Source organism: Coenobita brevimanus, chromosome 54 (assembly GCF_032717465.1).
Source record: "Coenobita brevimanus isolate Jiangsu-jjx chromosome 54, ASM3271746v2, whole genome shotgun sequence".
In the NCBI taxonomy this organism is placed as follows: domain Eukaryota; kingdom Metazoa; phylum Arthropoda; class Malacostraca; order Decapoda; family Coenobitidae; genus Coenobita; species Coenobita brevimanus.
Genome location: NC_137007.1, coordinates 21,823,822 through 21,828,891, shown reverse-complemented (window position 1 = coordinate 21,828,891; position 5,070 = coordinate 21,823,822). Strand labels below are relative to the sequence as shown.

General features: G+C 40.9%; 1 pseudogene; it reads left to right on the top strand.

The window, feature by feature from the left end:
- Window positions 1-3,803: 3,803 nt before the first annotated feature.
- Window positions 3,804-4,870, top strand: LOC145401051 (uncharacterized; annotated as a pseudogene).
- Window positions 4,871-5,070: the final 200 nt, after the last annotated feature.

Sequence of the window (5,070 nt, the reverse complement as noted above, 5' to 3'; positions counted from 1 at the left end):
GAGAGGCTGTGGTGGCTCTGGCTCATCTGGATCCTCATGAAGGCTCTGACTGTCTTCAGGATGCTCCTGCACAGTAGGCACATATGGTGATGGTGCTGGCTGCGATGGTCCAGGCACTGATGGTGCTGGCTGCGACGGTCCAGGCATTGATGGTGCTGGCTGCGACGGTCCAGGCATTGATGGTGCTGGCTGTGATGGTCCTGGCTGCAATGGACCTGGCTGTGATGGTCCCGGCTGTTGTCGTTCTGCCTGTGATGGTCCTGGCTGCGAAGATGCTGGCAGTGGTGGTCCTGCCTGTGTTTCAGCATGAGATGGTTCCACCGTTGTTTATGCCCGCAATATTCCCAAGCTCCTGTGATTGACAGAGTCACAGATGGTCGCTTACCAAGGATCTGGTCAATTGTTTCAAAAGCAGGTGGAGGGTGTGTCCGTGACTCACCAGTTATTTTCATTTTGTCTTTATATTTGTGATATTTTAAGTTGTTCCACTTGTTTTTAACTTGATCAGCGGTGACTCCTGGCATCTGTTGAGAAAAAAGGCTTTCATATATTTACCATATATTAATATTTCGGTATCCTTTTCGTAAGGAGTTAAAATGGTTTTACATCATCTCATGCCACATTATCTAACACAAATCCTTAGAATGTCCAAATAATTCTTGCTATATACATGGTAATAATGGGCCATAACTATGACATGCACTATGTGTACGAAACATTACTTGTCCACCAAAGTCTATACACATGCTCATGCCAGTGGCCACCCAAAAATGAAGGAAAAAAGAAATAAATACATGACTATAAATACAATAACTTATGTGAGTTACTATGGGCAATATGTTCCTCAAAACCTGACAGAAGCACATGGAAATCATATTTATAATGTTATAGAGCATTTGTTTTTGCTGGTCAACCTTGTTGTAAGTTCATGTTTAGGTTAGGAATATAGCCATCAAAACAGCATACCTCAACCAAAAAGGGTTGAAAAGAAAGGAGTTACATAACAACCGGGTATCAGAAGACCATCAGAGCAAGATGACCAAAGCAACATTTCTGTTAGGTATGGGTAATGTAGTATAGTATACAAATGTGCACTAAAAAGTCACTATTTCAGTGCACACCACAAGCCAAAGCATCCCCCAACACATTACAGTCTTAACAAAGGATAAGTTATTTGGACCTGACTATTACTGTTTAAGAAAGTGCATTAAACTATTGCACTGTGCACCCGAGAGCCATTATGTCAGTGTATACCACAAGTTAAGCAGCCCAAACCCACCATATATGCAGCATTCTCATAAGGATAATTATCTGTACCTGACCATTACTGTTGTAACTGTTTAGAAAGTGCAGTAAAGTATAGCAATGTGCACCAGGGAGCCATTATGTCAGTGCATACTACAAGCTAAAGCAGCCCAGAACACCATATACGCACCATTCTCATGAGGAAAAATATCAGTACCTGACCAAAATTGTTGTTACTGTGTTCTTCCACATTTCCTTTGACTGCCAAAGGATAGACCTGTGTAATTATAAAAAAAAAAAAAGGTAAAAAATAATATGGGTAAAGGCATATATATAAATATATATATATAAATATATATATATATATATATATATATATTAATATATATATATATATATGAACAGTAGCATGTTCCCCTACATGGTAATAAAATATCAGGCATTATCCCAGAATACCTTTGTAATGCGTGAAAACATCGCCATAACAGACTAGATACAGCAGCTGTAACATCACAAAACAAAAATAACATACCTCCACCTGCATTTGATGGCAAATGTCTGTCCACACAGCAGCATTTTTTTTCCTCTTTACCACAAAGTCTATGGTAATTGTCCCTGAAGATACGAGGACCTCAGTGCTGTGGGAACTCACATCAGCGTATCCCTAGCACCACCATGGGACGACGTCATTGAAATAAATCAGATAAAAAGAAATAATAATAAATACCTAGAGGGAAAATACTAAATTTCTGATTGACTGGAAATGAACACAATGCAGAGCTCCGCTGCATTAAAATAAACCAAGGTTTTCTGCAGCTGCAACAGATTCTCAAAGTGTTATCGGTAGCATCCAATAATAGGTGGTATTATAAGCAGCATGTCCACTAATTATTCTTCTCAAACCAGAGTTATTTATAGGTTTTACCGGAGCCACCAAAATGTTGGATGTGCCAGAGCAACTTAAAAGTACCAACAAACTTATTCAACGGGGAACTTTCAGCACATCGTCTGCTGCTAGCTGTCGAGACCAAATTCAGTCTACACTCGAAGTATTAATGCAACTATCGTAACTTTTCTGTATATCTGGGTAAATGTATGAGATTTGGTAAGAGCAAAGGCCACTGAAGTCACTAAAATGCTCTTTAATAATATATATTACACACAGGAATACAAGCTGTTGACTTGATATATTGCATTTGCGTCAACTGGTCTGCCGTCTGGCAATACCTTACCTACAATCAGTTCGTCATATTACGAATGAGCTCAGCGGAGATGGCTTTCATAACTATATTCGTATCGAATTTCTGAGTAAGATTATTGGCTTATTGAAGCATGTTATTACCCTGCTTGTCTGTAATTAAATAATTTCCAAATATCTCCACTTGACATCAGGTTGTGCACGTTATGGGCGACCGTCCCGAAGTGAGGATAATACATAGCTCACTTTTCACTAGCTCCCGGCGCTTATGGTTGTATCCAGGGTTCGTATAACATAAGACCATTGTGGCCTAGCTCTCAACGTTTCATCATGCCAACCCTATGTTGTGTGCCCATGTGCAGTAACAGGGGTGGACACATTTTCCCCAGTGATCCTGCAATGAAGAAAAGGTGGACTATAGCAGTCAGACGCAAAAATTGGTCTCCATCTCCATGCAGTGTTGTCTGCAGAAACCACTTCACCGCACAAGATTACAGAAACAACTTATGGTTAGTAAATCTTGAAGCTCCTCTTAGCTCCTGATGCTAGGTGCATGGTATCCTTCTTTATAAGTGCCACAAACCTTGTATATGGTGCATTTTACTTTGTTTATTTGGTAAGGTATGTTATAAAAGTCTAACCTTTCCATTTTGTCTCGGTCATCATGTTTTTGTTTCAACATTGACTAAAATTTTCTGTATCTGTCTGATGCTGGACACCTCAGTCCCATAAGCGGTGGCCACAAACAAAATTTATTTTTATTTTATATTCCATGGAAATAAGTTATTTGAGAGGAGCATGGGTCACATTGCGAGACAGATTGACAAATGAGGAAGTGAAGGAACATTGTGGAGTGGATGTGGATGTGATAGGAAGCGTTAGGAGAAACACAATGAGGTGATTTGGCCATGTGGGGAGGATGGAGAGCAAGAGACTGACAAGGAGATTGTATGTGAATGAGGTGGAGGGAAGGGGAGGCCAAGGATGAGATGAAGGGATGGAGTGGAGAGGTATACAAAAGAGGTGGGTGTGAGCTGGGAGCAGGGTAGTGCAATGGCAGGAGACAGAGCGACATGGAGTCAGTTTGTTTGTGGCCATCCTTTCTGGGATTGATGCGTATGGCAATAAATAAATAGATAAAAAGATAGTCCATTTCTGTGTGCAACATAAACATTTGTGTTGATTATTATCATAAAGAAAACAAACAAAGACAAGTATGTTTGGCTTAAATTATTTATACTAGATATGATTTACAGGTCCACAAGTCATGCATGCGAGGCTGAAACCATGAGCTGTACCATCAGTGTTCCCATGGACAAAGGAATCTTCTGCTGTGGTATCTTGGAGGAGGCTTGCACCTATGCAGCGATGTCATGATGGTGTGGGTGCTAGGAGCAGTGGTGCCACAGAGGCTTCTCTTGCAGATACAGAAGCAGTTGCAGAATGTAGACTTCCTCATACAACTTCTGGTACTGCACAAACGCCTGCAGTTGAGTCAGAGAGTGCAGTAAAAGCTGAGCCACACAGAGCACCCGTTTTTACAATTGAAAGTTTCATAAATAATTCTCAAAGCCTGCATTTCCACACAGGGTTACCTTTGAGAAATTTAATGTGGTGTTGGCCACCCTTGGACCTGCTGCATTTCATTTAAATTACTTCTATGGTCCTATTTCCAGGGCCAAGGTTCCTGAACAGTTTCTTTTAGTTATGATGAAACTCAGGCAGAACAAAGCAAACTTTGAACTTGGAGAATTGTTCGGAGTGTCTGAGAAGGATGTTTTAAACATATTTATTACTTGGGTTCGCTTCATGGCTCTGCAGTGGAGGGAAATTAATTTGTTGCCAGACAAAGACCTTGTAAGGTTTTATGCCCAACAGGACTTCTCTGCCAAGTTCCCTGATACGAGGGTGATTATTGATGGAACTGAAGTGCCCATGAAACGTCCTTCCCTTCCAGTGGCACAACAAGCTACTTTTTCTAACTATAAAAACCGCAACACCCTCAAAGCAGTTATTGGGTCAACACCGGGTGGCCTGATATCCTACATATCACCAGCATACGGTGGATCCGCTAGTGACCGTAGTATCATTGAGCGAAGTGATTTACCAGGATCGTGTGACAGAGGTGATAGCATTATGGCTGACAAGGGCTTTGATATCCAAGATTTGTTCGCTCCATATGGTGTCACTGTCAATATACCAACAATACTTAAGAGAAAGAACAGGATGTCCAGTGAAAATGTCTTGAGAGACAGGAAAATTTCCAGTAAAAGGGTGCATATTGAGCGAGTAATTGGACTTGGTAAAACTTTTAAGATCTTAACATCTCCGCTGTCTCATTCAGAGGCACAGTTGGGATCTGACTTGATCTTTATCAGTTATGTGCTCTGCAATTTCCGTAAGTGTATTGTGCCATCTCATGCATAAGCTGTATCCATTCACCTGTTGCATTTTCACAACATTGTCATGGGAGTCTACTTTCAAAGAACCAGCAACTTTTCTCCATTGTTGTACCATTTCAAGCACTTCACCTTCTAAACTTCCATCCTTACTCATCACACTACCCAGGTACTTAAACGCACTGACATTCTCCATTCCCTCCTCATCCAACCTCACTGTATAATTAG